This window comes from Phyllobates terribilis, unplaced genomic scaffold, assembly GCF_046119375.1.
Source record: "Phyllobates terribilis strain yellow unplaced genomic scaffold, ASM4611937v1 Scaffold_2__4_contigs__length_985480577, whole genome shotgun sequence".
Lineage (NCBI taxonomy): Eukaryota > Metazoa > Chordata > Amphibia > Anura > Dendrobatidae > Phyllobates > Phyllobates terribilis.
The window spans coordinates 516,310,385-516,329,622 of NW_027362762.1; positions in this window are offsets into that span (position 1 = coordinate 516,310,385).

The window sequence follows — 19,238 nt, forward strand, 5'->3', positions numbered from 1 at the left end:
ACAGCTGACATTACTGAACCCCAATAACACGGCAACAAGTGTTGACTGTGCAGACAGCACTTCTGAGCGCCAACTGGCGGTGTTGGAGCTCAGGGATAATACTGAAAACCGAGGAGCCAGAGGTGTAATTAGAGCAAGGTTTAAATCAGTAGTACAGTGGATGTGGACAAAGCAGGAGAATTTGCCGGACACACAGCAGGGGAACAGGTGATGTTACTGAACCCCAATAACACGTCAGCAAGTGTTGACTGTGCAGACAGCACTTCTGAGCGCCAACTGGCGGTGTTGAAGCTCAGGGATAATACTGAAAACAGAGGAGCCAGAGGTGTAATTGGAGCAAGGTTTAAATCAGTAGTACAGTGGATGTGGACAAAGCAGGAGAATTTGCCGGACACACAGCAGGGGAACAGCTGACTTTACTGAACCCCAATAACATGGTAGCAAGTGTGGACTGTGCAGACAGCACTTCTGAGCGCCAACTGGCGGTGTTGGAGCTCAGGGATAATACTGTAAACAGAGGAGCCAGATGTGTAATTGGAGCAAGGTTTAAATCAGTAGTACAGTAGATGTGGACAAAGCAGGAGAATTTGCCGGACACACAGCAGGGGAACAGCTGACGTTACTGAACCCCAATAACACGGCAGCAAGTGTTGACTGTGCAGACAGCACTTCTGAGCTCCAACTGGCGGTGTTGGAGCTCAGGTATAATACTGAAAACAGAGGAGCCAGAGGTGTAATTGGAGCAACCTTAAAATCTGTAGTAGTGTGAATGTGGACAGAGCAGGAGAAATTGCCGTCCGCACAGCAGGGGAACTGCTGACGTTACTGAACCCCAATAACACGGCAGCAAGTGTTGACTGTGCAGATAGCACTTCTGAGCACCAACTGGCGGTGTTGGAGCTCAGGGATAATACTGAAAAAAGAGGAGCCAAAGGTGTAATTGTAGCAAGGTCTAAATCAGTAGTACAGTGGATGTGGACAAAGCAGGAGAATTTGCCGGACACACAGCAAGGGAACAGCTGACATTACTGAACCCCAATAACACGGCAGCAAGTGTTGACTGTGCAGACAGCACTTCTGAGCGCCAACTGGCGGTGTTGGAGCTCAGGGATAATACTGAAAACAGAGGAGCCAGAGGTGTAATTAGAGCAAGTTTTAAATCAGTAGTACAGTGGATGTGGACAAAGCAGGAGAATTTGCTGGACACACAGCAGGGGAACAGGTGACGTTACTTTACCCCAATAACACGGAAGCAAGTGTTGACTGTGCAGACAGCACTTCTGAGCGCCAACTGGCGGTGTTTGAGCTCAGGGATAATACTGAAAACAGAGGAGCCAGAGGTGTAATTGGAGCAAGGTTTAAATCAGTAGTACAGTGGATGTGGACAAAGCATTAGAATTTGCCGGACACACAGCAGGGGAACAGCTGACGTTACTGAACCCCAATAACACGGCAGCAAGTGTTGACTGTGCAGACAGCACTTCTGAGTGCCAACTGGCGGTGTTGGAGCTCAGGGATAATACTGAAAACAGAGGAGCCAGAGGTGTAATTGGAGCAAGGTTTAAATCAGCAGTACAGTGGATGTGGACAAAGCAGGAGAATTTGCCGAATACACAGCAGGGGAACAGCTGACGTTACTGAACCCCAATAACACGGCAGCAAGTGTTGACTGTGCAGACAGCACTTCTGAGCGCCAACTGGCAGTGTTGGAGCTCAGGGATAATAGTGAAAACAGAGGAGCCAGATGTGTAATTGGAGCAAGGTTTAAATCAGTAGTACAGTAGATGTGGACAAAGCAGGAGAATTTGCCGGACATACAGCAGGGGAACAGCGGACGTTACTGAACCCCAATAACACGGCAGCAAGTGTTGACTGTGCAGATAGCACTTCTGAGCGCCAACTGGCGGTGTTGGAGCTCAGGGATAATACTGAAAACAGAGGAGCCAAAGGTGTAATTGGAGCAAGGTTTAAATCAGTAGTACAGTGGATGTGGACAAAGCAGGAGAATTTGCCGGACACACAGCAGGGGAACAGCTGACGTTACTGAACCCCAATAACACGGCAGCAAGTGTTGACTGTGCAGACAGCACTTCTGAGTGCCAACTGGCGGTGTTGGAGCTCAGGGATAATACTGAAAACAGAGGAGCCAGAGGTGTAATTGGAGCAAGGTTTAAAATCTGTAGTAGTGTGAAGGTGGACAGAACAGGAGAAATTGCGGTCCGCACAGCAGGGGAACAGCTGACGTTACTGAACCCCAATAACACGGCAGCAAGTGTTGACTGTGCAGACAGCACTTCTGAGCACCAACTTGCGGTGTTGGAGCTCAGGGATAATACTGAAAACAGAGGAGCCAGAGGTGTAATTGGAGCAAGGTTTAAATCAGTAGTACAGTGGATGTGGACAAAGCAGGAGAATTTGCCGGACACACAGCAGGGGAACAGCTGACGTTACTGAACCCCAATAACATGGTAGCAAGTGTTGACTGTGCAGACAGCACTTCTGAGCGCCAACTGGCGGTGTTGGAGCTCAGGGATAATACTGAAAACCGAGGAGCCAGAGTTGTAATTAGAGCAAGGTTTAAATCAGTAGTACAGTGGATGTGGACAAAGCAGGAGAATTTGCCGGACACACAGCAGGGGAACAGGTGACGTTACTGAACCCCAATAACACGGCAACAAGTGTTGACTGTGCAGACAGCACTTCGGAGCGCCAACTGGCGGTGTTGGAGCTCAGGGATAATACTGAAAACAGAGGAGCCAGAGGTGTAATTGGAGCAAGGTTTAAATCAGTAGTACAGTGGATGTGGACAAAGCAGGAGAATTTGCCGGACACACAGCAGGGGAACAGCTGACGTTACTGAACCCCAATAACACGGCAGCAAGTGTTGACTGTGCAGACAGCACTTCTGAGCGCCAACTGGCGGTGTTGGAGCTCAGGGATAATACTGAAAACAGAGGAGCCAGAGGTGTAATTGGAGCAAGGTATAAATCAGTAGTACAGTGGATGTGGACAAAGCAGGAGAATTTGCCGGACACACAGCAGGGGAAAAGCTGACGTTACTGAACCCCAATAACACGGCAGCAAGTGTTGACTGTGCAGACAGCACTTCTGAGCGCCAACTGGCGGTGTTGTAGCTCAGGGACAATACTGAAAACAGAGGAGCCAGAGGTGTAATTGGAGCAAGGTTTAAATCAGTAGTACAGTGGATGTGGACAAAGCAGGAGAATTTGCCGGACACACAGCAGGGGAACAGTTGACGTTACTGAACCCCAATAACACGGCAGCAAGTGTTGACTGTGCAGACAGCACTTCTGAGCACCAACTGGCGGTGTTGGAGCTCTGGGATAATACTGAAAACAGAGGAGCCAGAGGTGTAATTGGAGCAAGGTTTAAATCAGAAGTACAGTGGATGTGGACAAAGCAGGAGAATTTGCCGGACACACAGCAGGGGAACAGCTGATGTTACTGAACCCCAATAACACGGCAGCAAGTGTTGACTGTGCAGACAGCACTTCTGAGCGCAACTGGTGGTGTTGGAGCTCAGGGATAATACTGAAAACAGAGGAGCCAGAGGTGCAATTGGAGCAAGGTTTAAGTCAATAGTACAGTGGATGTGGACAAAGCAGGAGAATTTGCCAGACATACAGCAGGGGAACAGCGGACGTTACTGAACCCCAACAACACGGCAGCAAGTGTTGACTGTGCAGACAGCACTTCTGAGCGCCAACTGGCGGTGTTGGAGATCAGGGATAATACTGAAAACAGGGGAGCCAAAGGTGTAATTGGAGCAAGGTTTAAATCAGTAGTACAGTGGATGTGGACAAAGCAGGAGAATTTGCCGGACACACAGCAGGGGAACAGCTGACGTTACTGAACCCCAATAACATGGTAGCAAGTGTTGACTGTGCAGACAGCACTTCTGAGCGCCAACTGGCGGTGTTGGAGCTCAGGGATAATACTGAAAACCGAGGAGCCAGAGTTGTAATTAGAGCAAGGTTTAAATCAGTAGTACAGTGGATGTGGACAAAGCAGGAGAATTTGCCGGACACACAGCAGGGGAACAGGTGACGTTACTGAACCCCAATAACACGGCAACAAGTGTTGACTGTGCAGACAGCACTTCGGAGCGCCAACTGGCGGTGTTGGAGCTCAGGGATAATACTGAAAACAGAGGAGCCAGAGGTGTAATTGGAGCAAGGTTTAAATCAGTAGTACAGTGGATGTGGACAAAGCAGGAGAATTTGCCGGACACACAGCAGGGGAACAGCTGACGTTACTGAACCCCAATAACACGGCAGCAAGTGTTGACTGTGCAGACAGCACTTCTGAGCGCCAACTGGCGGTGTTGGAGCTCAGGGATAATACTGAAAACAGAGGAGCCAGAGGTGTAATTGGAGCAAGGTATAAATCAGTAGTACAGTGGATGTGGACAAAGCAGGAGAATTTGCCGGACACACAGCAGGGGAAAAGCTGACGTTACTGAACCCCAATAACACGGCAGCAAGTGTTGACTGTGCAGACAGCACTTCTGAGCGCCAACTGGCGGTGTTGTAGCTCAGGGACAATACTGAAAACAGAGGAGCCAGAGGTGTAATTGGAGCAAGGTTTAAATCAGTAGTACAGTGGATGTGGACAAAGCAGGAGAATTTGCCGGACACACAGCAGGGGAACAGTTGACGTTACTGAACCCCAATAACACGGCAGCAAGTGTTGACTGTGCAGACAGCACTTCTGAGCACCAACTGGCGGTGTTGGAGCTCTGGGATAATACTGAAAACAGAGGAGCCAGAGGTGTAATTGGAGCAAGGTTTAAATCAGAAGTACAGTGGATGTGGACAAAGCAGGAGAATTTGCCGGACACACAGCAGGGGAACAGCTGATGTTACTGAACCCCAATAACACGGCAGCAAGTGTTGACTGTGCAGACAGCACTTCTGAGCGCAACTGGTGGTGTTGGAGCTCAGGGATAATACTGAAAACAGAGGAGCCAGAGGTGCAATTGGAGCAAGGTTTAAGTCAATAGTACAGTGGATGTGGACAAAGCAGGAGAATTTGCCAGACATACAGCAGGGGAACAGCGGACGTTACTGAACCCCAACAACACGGCAGCAAGTGTTGACTGTGCAGACAGCACTTCTGAGCGCCAACTGGCGGTGTTGGAGATCAGGGATAATACTGAAAACAGGGGAGCCAAAGGTGTAATTGGAGCAAGGTTTAAATCAGTAGTACAGTGGATGTGGACAAAGCAGGAGAATTTGCCGGACACACAGCAGGGGAACAGCTGACGTTACTGAACCCCAATAACACGGCAGCAAGTGTTGACTGTGCAGACAGCACTTCTGAGTGCCAACTGGCGGTGTTGGAGCTCAGGGATAATACTGAAAACAGAGGAGCCAGAGGTGTAATTGGAGCAAGGTTTAAATCAGTAGTACAGTGGATGTGGACAAAGCAGGAGAATTTGCCGGACACACAGCAGGGGAACAGCTGACATTACTGAACCCCAATAACACGGCAACAAGTGTTGACTGTGCAGACAGCACTTCTGAGCGCCAACTGGCGGTGTTGGAGCTCAGGGATAATACTGAAAACCGAGGAGCCAGAGGTGTAATTAGAGCAAGGTTTAAATCAGTAGTACAGTGGATTTGGACAAAGCAGGAGAATTTGCCGGACACACAGCAGGGGAACAGGTGACGTTACTGAACCCCAATAACACGGCAGCAAGTGTTGACTGTGCAGACAGCACTTCTGAGCGCCCACTGGCGGTGTTGGAGCTCAGGGATAATACTGAAAACAGAGGAGCCAGAGGTGTAATTGGAGCAAGGTTTAAATCAGTAGTACAGTGGATGTGGACAAAGCAGGAGAATTTGCCGGACACACAGCAGGGGAACAGTTGACGTTACTGAACCCCAATAACACGGCAGCAAGTGTTGACTGTGCAGACAGCACTTCTGAGCGCCAACTGGCGGTGTTGGAGCTCAGGGATAATACTGAAAACAGAGGAGCCAGAGGTGTAATTGGAGCAAGGTATAAATCAGTAGTACAGTGGATGTGGACAAAGCAGGAGAATTTGCCGGACACACAGCAGGGGAACAGCTGACGTTACTGAACCCCATTAACACGGCAGCAAGTGTTGACTGTGCAGACAGCACTTCTGAGCGCCAACTGGCGGTGTTGGAGCTCTGGGGTAATACTGAAAACAGAGGAGCCAGAGGTGTAATTGGAGCAAGGTTTAAATCAGAAGTACAGTGGATGTGGACAAAGCAGGAGACTTTGCCGGACACACAGCAGGGGAACAGCTGACGTTACTGAACCCCAATAACACGGCAGCAAGTGTTGACTGTGCAGACAGCACTTCTGAGAGCAACTGGCGGTGTTGGAACTCAGGAATAATACTGAAAACAGAGGAGCCAGAGGTGTAATTGGAGCAAGGTTTAAATCAGTAGTACAGTGGATGTGGACAAAGCAGGAGAATTTGCCGGACACACAGCAGGGGAACAGCTGACGTTACTGAACCCCAATAACACGGTAGCAAGTGTTGACTGTGCAGACAGCACTTCTGAGCGCCAACTGGCGGTGTTGGAGCTCAGGGATAATACTGAAAACAGAGGAGCCAGAGGTGTAATTGGAGCAAGGTATAAATCAGTAGTACAGTGGATGTGGACAAAGCAGGAGAATTTGCCAGACACACAGCAGGGGAAAAGCTGACGTTACTGAACCCCAATAACACGGCAGCAAGTGTTGACTGTGCAGACAGCACTTCTGAGCGCCAACTGGCGGTGTTGGAGCTCAGGGATAATACTGAAAACAGAGGAGCCAGATGTGTAATTGGAGCAAGGTTTAAATCAGTAGTACAGTAGATGTGGACAAAGCAGGAGAATTTGCCGGACATACAGCAGGGGAACAGCGGACGTTACTGAACCCCAATAACACGACAGCAAGTGTTGACTGTGCAGATAGCACTTCTGAGCGCCAACTGGCGGTGTTGGAGCTCAGGGATAATACTGAAAACAGAGGAGCCAAAGGTGTAATTGGAGCAAGGTTTAAATCAGTAGTACAGTGGATGTGGACAAAGCAGGAGAATTTGCCGGACACACAGCAGGGGAACAGCTGACGTTACTGAACCCCAATAACACGGCAGCAAGTGTTGACTGTGCAGACAGCACTTCTGAGTGCCAAGTGGCGGTGTTGGAGCTCAGGGATAATACTGAAAACAGAGGAGCCAGAGGTGTAATTGGAGCAAGGTTTAAAATCTGTAGTAGTGTGAATGTGGACAGAACAGGAGAAATTGCAGTCCGCACAGCACGGGAACAGCTGACGTTACTGAACCCCAATAACACGGCAGCAAGTGTTGACTGTGCAGACAGCACTTCTGAGCACCAACTGGCGGTGTTGGAGCTCAGGGATAATACTGAAAACAGAGGAGCCAGAGGTGTAATTGGAGCAAGGTTTAAATCAGTAGTACAGTGGATGTGGACAAAGCAGGAGAATTTGCCGGACACACAGCAGGGGAACAGCTGACGTTACTGAACCCCAATAACATGGCAGCAAGTGTTGACTGTGCAGACAGCACTTCTGAGCGCCAACTGGCGGTGTTGGAGCTCAGGGATAATACTGAAAACCGAGGAGCCAGAGGTGTAATTAGAGCAAGGTTTAAATCAGTAGTACAGTGGATGTGGACAAAGCAGGAGAATTTGCCGGACACACAGCAGGGGAACAGCTGACGTTACTGAACCCCAATAACACGGCAGCAAGTGTTGACTGTGCAGACAGCACTTCGGAGCGCCAACTGGCGGTGTTGGAGCTCAGGGATAATACTGAAAACAGAGGAGCCAGAGGTGTAATTGGAGCAAGGTTTAAATCAGTAGTACAGTGGATGTGGACAAAGCACAGAATTTGCCGGACACACAGCAGGGGAACAGCTGACGTTACTGAACCCCAATAACACGGCAGCAAGTGTTGACTGTGCAGACAGCACTTCTGAGCGCCAACTGGCGGTGTTGGAGCTCAGGGATAATACTGAAAACAGAGGAGCCAGAGGTGTAATTGGAGCAAGGTTTAAATCAGTAGTACAGTGGATGTGGACAAAGCAGGAGAATTTGCCGGACACACAGCAGGGGAACAGCTGACATTACTGAACCCCAATAACACGGCAACAAGTGTTGACTGTGCAGACAGCACTTCTGAGCGCCAACTGGCGGTGTTGGAGCTCAGGGATAATACTGAAAACCGAGGAGCCAGAGGTGTAATTAGAGCAAGGTTTAAATCAGTAGTACAGTGGATTTGGACAAAGCAGGAGAATTTGCCGGACACACAGCAGGGGAACAGGTGACGTTACTGAACCCCAATAACACGGCAGCAAGTGTTGACTGTGCAGACAGCACTTCTGAGCGCCAACTGGCGGTGTTGGAGCTCAGGGATAATACTGAAAACAGAGGAGCCAGAGGTGTAATTGGAGCAAGGTTTAAATCAGTAGTACAGTGGATGTGGACAAAGCAGGAGAATTTGCCGGACACACAGCAGGGGAACAGCTGACGTTACTGAACCCCAATAACACGGCAGCAAGTGTTGACTGTGCAGACAGCACTTCTGAGCGCCAACTGGCGGTGTTGGAGCTCAGGGATAATACTGAAAACAGAGGAGCCAGAGGTGTAATTGGAGCAAGGTATAAATCAGTAGTACAGTGGATGTGGACAAAGCAGGAGAATTTGCCGGACACACAGCAGGGGAACAGCTGACGTTACTGATCCCCATTAACACGGCAGCAAGTGTTGACTGTGCAGACAGCACTTCTGAGCGCCAACTGGCGGTGTTGGAGCTCTGGGGTAATACTGAAAACAGAGGAGCCAGAGGTGTAATTGGAGCAAGGTTTAAATCAGAAGTACAGTGGATGTGGACAAAGCAGGAGACTTTGCCGGACACACAGCAAGGGAACAGCTGACGTTACTGAACCCCAATAACACGGCAGCAAGTGTTGACTGTGCAGACAGCACTTCTGAGCGCAACTGGCGGTGTTGGAACTCAGGAATAATACTGAAAACAGAGGAGCCAGAGGTGTAATTGGAGCAAGGTTTAAATCAGTAGTACAGTGGATGTGGACAAAGCAGGAGAATTTGCCGGACACACAGCAGGGGAACAGCTGACGTTACTGAACCCCAATAACACGGTAGCAAGTGTTGACTGTGCAGACAGCACTTCTGAGCGCCAACTGGCGGTGTTGGAGCTCAGGGATAATACTGAAAACAGAGGAGCCAGAGGTGTAATTGGAGCAAGGTATAAATCAGTAGTACAGTGGATGTGGACAAAGCAGGAGAATTTGCCGGACACACAGCAGGGGAAAAGCTGACGTTACTGAACCCCAATAACACGGCAGCAAGTGTTGACTGTGCAGACAGCACTTCTGAGCGCCAACTGGCGGTGTTGGAGCTCAGGGATAATACTGAAAACAGAGGAGCCAGATGTGTAATTGGAGCAAGGTTTAAATCAGTAGTACAGTAGATGTGGACAAAGCAGGAGAATTTGCCGGACATACAGCAGGGGAACAGCGGACGTTACTGAACCCCAATAACACGGCAGCAAGTGTTGACTGTGCAGATAGCACTTCTGAGCGCCAACTGGCGGTGTTGGAGCTCAGGGATAATACTGAAAACAGAGGAGCCAAAGGTGTAATTGGAGCAAGGTTTAAATCAGTAGTACAGTGGATGTGGACAAAGCAGGAGAATTTGCCGGACACACAGCAGCGGAACAGCTGACGTTACTGAACCCCAATAACACGGCAGCAAGTGTGGACTGTGCAGACAGCACTTCTGAGTGCCAAGTGGCGGTGTTGGAGCTCAGGGATAATACTGAAAACAGAGGAGCCAGAGGTGTAATTGGAGCAAGGTTTAAAATCTGTAGTAGTGTGAATGTGGACAGAACAGGAGAAATTGCGGTCCGCACAGCAGGGGAACAGCTGACGTTACTGAACCCCAATAACACGGCAGCAAGTGTTGACTGTGCAGACAGCACTTCTGAGCACCAACTGGCGGTGTTTTAGCTCAGGGATAATACTGAAAACAGAGGAGCCAGAGGTGTAATTGGAGCAAGGTTTAAATCAGTAGTACAGTGGATGTGGACAAAGCAGGAGAATTTGCCGGACACACAGCAGGGGAACAGCTGACGTTACTGAACCCCAATAACACGGCAGCAAGTGTTGACTGTGCAGACAGCACTTCTGAGCGCCAACTGGCGGTGTTGGAGCTCAGGGATAATACTGAAAACAGAGGAGCCAGAGGTGTAATTGGAGCAAGGTTTAAATCAGTAGTACAGTGGATGTGGACAAAGCAGGAGAATTTGCCGGACACACAGCAGGGGAACAGCTGACGTTACTGAACCCCAATAACACGGTAGCAAGTGTTGACTGTGCAGACAGCACTTCTGAGCGCCAACTGGCGGTGTTGGAGCTCAGGGATAATACTGAAAACAGAGGAGCCAGAGGTGTAATTGGAGCAAGGTATAAATCAGTAGTACAGTGGATGTGGACAAAGCAGGAGAATTTGCCGGACACACAGCAGGGGAAAAGCTGACGTTACTGAACCCCAATAACACGGCAGCAAGTGTTGACTGTGCAGACAGCACTTCTGAGCGCCAACTGGCGGTGTTGGAGCTCAGGGATAATACTGAAAACAGAGGAGCCAGATGTGTAATTGGAGCAAGGTTTAAAATCTGTAGTAGTGTGAATGTGGACAGAACAGGAGAAATTGCGGTCCGCACAGCAGGGGAACAGCTGACGTTACTGAACCCCAATAACACGGCAGCAAGTGTTGACTGTGCAGACAGCACTTCTGAGCGCCAACTGGCGGTGTTGGAGCTCAGGGATAATACTGAAAACAGAGGAGCCAGAGGTGTAATTGGAGCAAGGTTTAAATCAGTAGTACAGTGGATGTGGACAAAGCAGGAGAATTTGCCGGACACACAGCAGGGGAACAGCTGACGTTACTGAACCCCAATAACATGGCAGCAAGTGTTGACTGTGCAGACAGCACTTCTGAGCGCCAACTGGCGGTGTTGGAGCTCAGGGATAATACTGAAAACCGAGGAGCCAGAGGTGTAATTAGAGCAAGGTTTAAATCAGTAGTACAGTGGATGTGGACAAAGCAGGAGAATTTGCCGGACACACAGCAGGGGAACAGGTGACGTTACTGAACCCCAATAACACGGCAGCAAGTGTTGACTGTGCAGACAGCACTTCTGAGCGCCAACTGGCGGTGTTGGAGCTCAGGGATAATACTGAAAACAGAGGAGCCAGAGGTGTAATTGGAGCAAGGTATAAATCAGTAGTACAGTGGATGTGGACAAAGCAGGAGAATTTGCCGGACACACAGCAGGGGAACAGCTGACGTTACTGAACCCCATTAACACGGCAGCAAGTGTTGACTGTGCAGACAGCACTTCTGAGCGCCAACTGGCGGTGTTGGAGCTCTGGGGTAATACTGAAAACAGAGGAGCCAGAGGTGTAATTGGAGCAAGGTTTAAATCAGAAGTACAGTGGATGTGGACAAAGCAGGAGACTTTGCCGGACACACAGCAGGGGAACAGCTGACGTTACTGAACCCCAATAACACGGCAGCAAGTGTTGACTGTGCAGACAGCACTTCTGAGCGCAACTGGCGGTGTTGGAACTCAGGAATAATACTGAAAACAGAGGAGCCAGAGGTGTAATTGGAGCAAGGTTTAAATCAGTAGTACAGTGGATGTGGACAAAGCAGGAGAATTTGCCGGACACACAGCAGGGGAACAGCTGACGTTACTGAACCCCAATAACACGGTAGCAAGTGTTGACTGTGCAGACAGCACTTCTGAGCGCCAACTGGCGGTGTTGGAGCTCAGGGATAATACTGAAAACAGAGGAGCCAGAGGTGTAATTGGAGCAAGGTATAAATCAGTAGTACAGTGGATGTGGACAAAGCAGGAGAATTTGCCAGACACACAGCAGGGGAAAAGCTGACGTTACTGAACCCCAATAACACGGCAGCAAGTGTTGACTGTGCAGACAGCACTTCTGAGCGCCAACTGGCGGTGTTGGAGCTCAGGGATAATACTGAAAACAGAGGAGCCAGATGTGTAATTGGAGCAAGGTTTAAATCAGTAGTACAGTAGATGTGGACAAAGCAGGAGAATTTGCCGGACATACAGCAGGGGAACAGCGGACGTTACTGAACCCCAATAACACGACAGCAAGTGTTGACTGTGCAGATAGCACTTCTGAGCGCCAACTGGCGGTGTTGGAGCTCAGGGATAATACTGAAAACAGAGGAGCCAAAGGTGTAATTGGAGCAAGGTTTAAATCAGTAGTACAGTGGATGTGGACAAAGCAGGAGAATTTGCCGGACACACAGCAGGGGAACAGCTGACGTTACTGAACCCCAATAACACGGCAGCAAGTGTTGACTGTGCAGACAGCACTTCTGAGTGCCAAGTGGCGGTGTTGGAGCTCAGGGATAATACTGAAAACAGAGGAGCCAGAGGTGTAATTGGAGCAAGGTTTAAAATCTGTAGTAGTGTGAATGTGGACAGAACAGGAGAAATTGCAGTCCGCACAGCACGGGAACAGCTGACGTTACTGAACCCCAATAACACGGCAGCAAGTGTTGACTGTGCAGACAGCACTTCTGAGCACCAACTGGCGGTGTTGGAGCTCAGGGATAATACTGAAAACAGAGGAGCCAGAGGTGTAATTGGAGCAAGGTTTAAATCAGTAGTACAGTGGATGTGGACAAAGCAGGAGAATTTGCCGGACACACAGCAGGGGAACAGCTGACGTTACTGAACCCCAATAACATGGCAGCAAGTGTTGACTGTGCAGACAGCACTTCTGAGCGCCAACTGGCGGTGTTGGAGCTCAGGGATAATACTGAAAACCGAGGAGCCAGAGGTGTAATTAGAGCAAGGTTTAAATCAGTAGTACAGTGGATGTGGACAAAGCAGGAGAATTTGCCGGACACACAGCAGGGGAACAGCTGACATTACTGAACCCCAATAACACGGCAACAAGTGTTGACTGTGCAGACAGCACTTCTGAGCGCCAACTGGCGGTGTTGGAGCTCAGGGATAATACTGAAAACCGAGGAGCCAGAGGTGTAATTAGAGCAAGGTTTAAATCAGTAGTACAGTGGATTTGGACAAAGCAGGAGAATTTGCCGGACACACAGCAGGGGAACAGGTGACGTTACTGAACCCCAATAACACGGCAGCAAGTGTTGACTGTGCAGACAGCACTTCTGAGCGCCAACTGGTGGTGTTGGAGCTCAGGGATAATACTGAAAACAGAGGAGCCAGAGGTGTAATTGGAGCAAGGTTTAAATCAGTAGTACAGTGGATGTGGACAAAGCAGGAGAATTTGCCGGACACACAGCAGGGGAACAGCTGACGTTACTGAACCCCAATAACACGGCAGCAAGTGTTGACTGTGCAGACAGCACTTCTGAGCGCCAACTGGCGGTGTTGGAGCTCAGGGATAATACTGAAAACAGAGGAGCCAGAGGTGTAATTGGAGCAAGGTATAAATCAGTAGTACAGTGGATGTGGACAAAGCAGGAGAATTTGCCGGACACACAGCAGGGGAACAGCTGACGTTACTGATCCCCATTAACACGGCAGCAAGTGTTGACTGTGCAGACAGCACTTCTGAGCGCCAACTGGCGGTGTTGGAGCTCTGGGGTAATACTGAAAACAGAGGAGCCAGAGGTGTAATTGGAGCAAGGTTTAAATCAGAAGTACAGTGGATGTGGACAAAGCAGGAGACTTTGCCGGACACACAGCAAGGGAACAGCTGACGTTACTGAACCCCAATAACACGGCAGCAAGTGTTGACTGTGCAGACAGCACTTCTGAGCGCAACTGGCGGTGTTGGAACTCAGGAATAATACTGAAAACAGAGGAGCCAGAGGTGTAATTGGAGCAAGGTTTAAATCAGTAGTACAGTGGATGTGGACAAAGCAGGAGAATTTGCCGGACACACAGCAGGGGAACAGCTGACGTTACTGAACCCCAATAACACGGTAGCAAGTGTTGACTGTGCAGACAGCACTTCTGAGCGCCAACTGGCGGTGTTGGAGCTCAGGGATAATACTGAAAACAGAGGAGCCAGAGGTGTAATTGGAGCAAGGTATAAATCAGTAGTACAGTGGATGTGGACAAAGCAGGAGAATTTGCCGGACACACAGCAGGGGAAAAGCTGACGTTACTGAACCCCAATAACACGGCAGCAAGTGTTGACTGTGCAGACAGCACTTCTGAGCGCCAACTGGCGGTGTTGGAGCTCAGGGATAATACTGAAAACAGAGGAGCCAGATGTGTAATTGGAGCAAGGTTTAAAATCTGTAGTAGTGTGAATGTGGACAGAACAGGAGAAATTGCGGTCCGCACAGCAGGGGAACAGCTGACGTTATTGAACCCCAATAACACGGCAGCAAGTGTTGACTGTGCAGACAGCACTTCTGAGCGCCAACTGGCGGTGTTGGAGCTCAGGGATAATACTGAAAACAGAGGAGCCAGAGGTGTAATTGGAGCAAGGTTTAAATCAGTAGTACAGTGGATGTGGACAAAGCAGGAGAATTTGCCGGACACACAGCAGGGGAACAGCTGACGTTACTGAACCCCAATAACATGGCAGCAAGTGTTGACTGTGCAGACAGCACTTCTGAGCGCCAACTGGCGGTGTTGGAGCTCAGGGATAATACTGAAAACAGAGGAGCCAGAGGTGTAATTGGAGCAAGGTTTAAATCAGTAGTACAGTGGATGTGGACAAAGCAGGAGAATTTGCCGGACACACAGCAGGGGAACAGCTGACGTTACTGAACCCCAATAACATGGCAGCAAGTGTTGACTGTGCAGACAGCACTTCTGAGCGCCAACTGGCGGTGTTGGAGCTCAGGGATAATACTGAAAACAGAGGAGCCAGAGGTGTAATTGGAGCAAGGTATAAATCAGTAGTACAGTGGATGTGGACAAAGCAGGAGAATTTGCCGGACACACAGCAGGGGAAAAGCTGACGTTACTGAACCCCAATAACACGGCAGCAAGTGTTGACTGTGCAGACAGCACTTCTGAGCGCCAACTGGCGGTGTTGTAGCTCAGGGACAATACTGAAAACAGAGGAGCCAGAGGTGTAATTGGAGCAAGGTTTAAATCAGTAGTACAGTGGATGTGGACAAAGCAGGAGAATTTGCCGGACACACAGCAGGGGAACAGCTGACGTTACTGAACCCCAATAACACGGCAGCAAGTGTTGACTGTGCAGATAGCACTTCTGAGCGCCAACTGGCGGTGTTGGAGCTCTGGGATAATACTGAAAACAGAGGAGCCAGAGGTGTAATTGGAGCAAGGTTTAAATCAGAAGTACAGTGGATGTGGACAAAGCAAGAGAATTTGCCGGACACACAGCAGGGGAACAGCTGATGTTACTGAACCCCAATAACACGGCAGCAAGTGTTGACTGTGCAGACAGCACTTCTGAGTGCCAACTGGCGGTGTTGGAGCTCAGGGATAATACTGAAAACAGAGGAGCCAGAGGTGTAATTGGAGCAAGGTTTAAATCAGTAGTACAGTGGATGTGGACAAAGCAGGAGAATTTGCCGGACACACAGCAGGGGAACAGCTGACATTACTGAACCCCAATAACACGGCAACAAGTGTTGACTGTGCAGACAGCACTTCTGAGCGCCAACTGGCGGTGTTGGAGCTCAGGGATAATACTGAAAACCGAGGAGCCAGAGGTGTAATTAGAGCAAGGTTTAAATCAGTAGTACAGTGGATTTGGACAAAGCAGGAGAATTTGCCGGACACACAGCAGGGGAACAACTGACGTTACTGAACCCCAATAACACGGCAGCAAGTGTTGACTGTGCAGACAGCACTTCTGAGCGCCAACTGGCGGTGTTGGAGCTCTGGGGTAATACTGAAAACAGAGGAGCCAGAGGTGTAATTGGAGCAAGGTTTAAATCAGAAGTACAGTGGATGTGGACAAAGCAGGAGACTTTGACGGACACACAGCAGGGGAACAGCTGACGTTACTGAACCCCAATAACACGGCAGCAAGTGTTGACTGTGCAGACAGCACTTCTGAGCGCAACTGGCGGTGTTGGAACTCAGGAATAATACTGAAAACAGAGGAGCAAGAGGTGTAATTGGAGCAAGGTTTAAATCAGTAGTACAGTGGATGTGGACAAAGCAGGAGAATTTGCCGGACACACAGCAGGGGAACATCTGACGTTACTGAACCCCAATAATACGGCAGCAAGTGTTGACTGTGCAGACAGCACTTCTGAGCGCCAACTGGCGGTGTTTTAGCTCAGGGATAATACTGAAAACAGAGGAGCCAGAGGTGTAATTGGAGCAAGGTTTAAATCAGTAGTACAGTGGATGTGGACAAAGCAGGAGAATTTGCCGGACACACAGCAGGGGAACAGCTGACGTTACTGAACCCCAATAACACGGCAGCAAGTGTTGACTGTGCAGACAGCACTTCTGAGCGCCAACTGGCGGTGTTGGAGCTCAGGGATAATACTGAAAACAGAGGAGCCAGAGGTGTAATTGGAGCAAGGCTTAAATCAGTAGTACAGTGGATGTGGACAAAGCAGGAGAATTTGCCGGACACACAGCAAGGGAACACCTGACGTTACTGAAGCCTAATAACACGGCAGCAAGTGTTGACTGTGCAGACAGCACTTCTGAGCACCAACTGGCGGTGTTGGAGCTCAGGGATAATACTGAAAACATAGTAGCCAGAGGTGTATTTGGAGCAACTTTAAAATCTGTAGTAGTGTGAATGTGGACAGAGCAGGAGAAATTGCCGTCCGCACAGCAGGGGAACAGCTGACGTTACTGAACCCCAATAAGACGGCATCAAGTGTTGACTGTGCAGACAGCATTTCTGAGCGCCAACTGGTGGTGTTGGAGCTCAGGGATAATTCTGAAAACAGAGGAGCCAGAGGTGTAATTGGAGCAACTTTAAAATCTGTAGTAGTGTGAATGTGGACAGAGCAGGAGAAATTGCCGTCCGCACAGCAGGGGAACTGCTTACGTTACTGAACCCCAATAACACGGCAGCAAGTGTTGACTGTGCAGATAGCACTTCTGAGCGCCAACTGGCGGTGTTGGAGCTCAGGGATAATACTGAAAACAGAGGAGCCAAAGGTGTAATTGGAGCAAGGTTTAAATCAGTAGTACAGTGGATGTGGACAAAGCAGGAGAATTTGCCGGACACACAGCAGGGGAACAGCTGACGTTACTGAACCCCAATAACACGGCAGCAAGTGTTGACTGTGCAGACAGCACTTCTGAGTGCCAAGTGGCGGTGTTGGAGCTCAGGGATAATACTGAAAACAGAGGAGCCAGAGGTGTAATTGGAGCAAGGTTTAAAATCTGTAGTAGTGTGAATGTGGACAGAACAGGAGAAATTGCGGTCCGCACAGCAGGGGAACAGCTGACGTTACTGAACCCCAATATCACGGCAGCAAGTGTTCACTGTGCAGACAGCACTTCTGAGCACCAACTGGCGGTGTTGGAGCTCAGGGATAATACTGAAAACAGAGGAGCCAGAGGTGTAATTGGAGCATGGTTTAACTCAGTAGTACAGTGGATGTGGACAAAGCAGGAGAATTTGCCGGACACACAGCAGGGGAACAGGTGACGTTACTGAACCCCAATAACACGGCAGCAAGTGTTGACTGTGCAGACAGCACTTCTGAGCGCCAACTGGCGGTGTTGGAGCTCAGGGATAATACTGAAAACAGAGGAGCCAGAGGTGTAATTGGAGCAAGGTTTAAATCAGTAGTACAGTGGATGTGGACAAAGCAGGAGAATTTGCCGGACACACAGCAGGGGAACAGCTGACGTTACTGAACCCCAATAACACGGCAGCAAGTGTTGACTGTGCAGACAGCACTTCTGAGCGCCAACTGGCGGTGTTGGAGCTTAGGGATAATACTGAAAACAGAGGAGCCAGAGGTGTAATTGGAGCAAGGTATAAATCAGTAGTACAGTGGATGTGGACAAAGCAGGAGAATTTGCCGGACACACAGCAGGGGAAAAGCTGACGTTACTGAACCCCAATAACACGGCAGCAAGTGTTGACTGTGCAGACAGCACTTCTGAGCGCCAACTGGCGGTGTTGTAGCTCAGGGACAATACTGAAAACAGAGGAGCCAGTGGTGTAATTGGAGCAAGGTTTAAATCAGTAGTACAGTGGATGTGGACAAAGCAGGAGAATTTGCCGGACACACAGCAGGGGAACAGCTGACGTTACTGAACCCCAATAACACGGCAGCAAGTGTTGACTGTGCAGACAGCACTTCTGAGCGCCAACTGGCGGTGTTGGAGCTCTGGGATAATACTGAAAACAGAGGAGCCAGAGGTGTAATTGGAGCAAGGTTTAAATCAGAAGTACAGTGGATGTGGACAAAGCAGGAGAATTTGCCGGACACACAGCAGGGGAACAGCTGATGTTACTGAACCCCAATAACACGGCAGCAAGTGTTGACTGTGCAGACAGCACTTCTGAGTGCAACTGGTGGTGTTGGAGCTCAGGGATAATACTGAAAACAGAGGAGCCAGAGGTGTAATTGGAGCAAGGTTTAAATCAATAGTACAGTGGATGTGGACAAAGCAGGAGAATTTGCCGGACACACAGCAGGGGAACAGCTGACGTTACTGAACCCCAATAACACGGTAGCAAGTGTTGACTGTGCAGACAGCACTTCTGAGCGCCAACTGGCGGTGTTGGAGCTCAGGGATAATACTGAAAACAGAGGAGCCAGAGGTGTAATTGGAGCAAGGTATAAATCAGTAGTACAGTGGATGTGGACAAAGCAGGAGAATTTGCCGGACACACAGCAGGGGAAAAGCTGACGTTACTGAACCCCAATAACACGGCAGCAAGTGTTGACTGTGCAGACAGCACTTCTGAGCGCCAACTGGCGGTGTTGGAGCTCAGGGATAATACTGAAAACAGAGGAGCCAGATGTGTAATTGGAGCAAGGTTTAAAATCTGTAGTAGTGTGAATGTGGACAGAACAGGAGAAATTGCGGTCCGCACAGCAGGGGAACAGCTGACGTTACTGAACCCCAATAACACGGCAGCAAGTGTTGACTGTGCAGACAGCACTTCTGAGCGCCAACTGGCGGTGTTGGAGCTCAGGGATAATACTGAAAACAGAGGAGCCAGAGGTGTAATTGGAGCAAGGTTTAAATCAGTAGTACAG